The sequence below is a fragment of the Chiroxiphia lanceolata genome, chromosome 1 (genome assembly GCF_009829145.1).
Source record: "Chiroxiphia lanceolata isolate bChiLan1 chromosome 1, bChiLan1.pri, whole genome shotgun sequence".
Lineage (NCBI taxonomy): Eukaryota > Metazoa > Chordata > Aves > Passeriformes > Pipridae > Chiroxiphia > Chiroxiphia lanceolata.
The window spans coordinates 21,282,587-21,283,764 of NC_045637.1; positions in this window are offsets into that span (position 1 = coordinate 21,282,587).

A 1,178-nucleotide genomic window follows, 5' to 3' on the forward strand; every position below is an offset into this window, starting at 1 on the left:
CTGTTTTTCAGGCTAACTTTGGGAGGGACTAGGCAGGTAGCTATAAAATAGATGTATACCTGATTGCATTGAGAAGCCTTCTTTTCTCTAGGTTCAGCTTTTTGTTAAACAGTAAAATTTTAAGATTGGTAAATCTGTATGAGGTGAAAGCCATGTAAGTTGCTGGAAGGCTAAAATGCAATTTGTGGTGTTTTTAGAGCATGACCGTAGATTCAGTTCTTAACACCAAACAGCAAACCTGCACTAGGCATGGGTGTGCACAGAAGAGGTTTAGTCTCTTAGCTTGTGTGCATGCAGTGCCCTGAGTCAGCATGGGTTAGTCCAACTCTGCACGTTGTCACAGAACCTTTGACTCCTTTTTTTAATGGTGTTTATTTGAAAAATCTTAACTTTCAACTTCAGCTAGTTCTGTATAGTGCTGACTCCTAAAGGAATGGCTGCACAAGTCTTCAGAAACCTCAGTGCTTTCTTGCACTGGATTTCATTTAGATACATCCACAATGTAGAGCAGACTGCTGCAAGTACATGTGCCAACTGCATCGAGTAATGAACTGGTCATAATTTCTGTATTGTGTTACTGGAACCTCTTGATTTCTTCAAGGTCCTTACTTTCTTGTCTTAACTTTCCCTTCTTGAAAACTGGGAGAAAGAGGAGGAGGATTGTCAGAAACGATGCACTGAGATCTGGATCCTGAGGTCAGACTTTTTAAAACCTTTTAGTTGGAGGAAAAATTTCTGCCCTTGGGTTGCAAGTGTATCTTACACAGGTGCCAGCTGGTAGGAAACTTTAACTTCTGTTAAAAAGATTTTTATAAAATTTGATGAGCTTTTACTTGAAAGTAAAGAAAATCTCAATTTGGACTTGTGAGAACAGTTTACAGGCCAGCTAAGATGTACAAAATGGCTTATGTTTTTGAAGGTGCAGTCTAAGAAATATTTATTACTGTATTTAAATGTGGAAGTAGGAAAGGGAGTAAATAATAGTGGGGAAACCTGTGTTTTGGGTTGGTTTTCTGTTTGTTTGTTTTTAACCTGAGGTTACTAGCTGTCCCTATGTGTCAAGAAGTGGTATGGACTGCAGTCTACCTGTTGAGGTTTTTCTCTAGACAAGACAGACTGCTGCATGGTTTTCAACTAAATACAAGTTACAGTTGCCTAAGATGAGAACTCAACAGGAT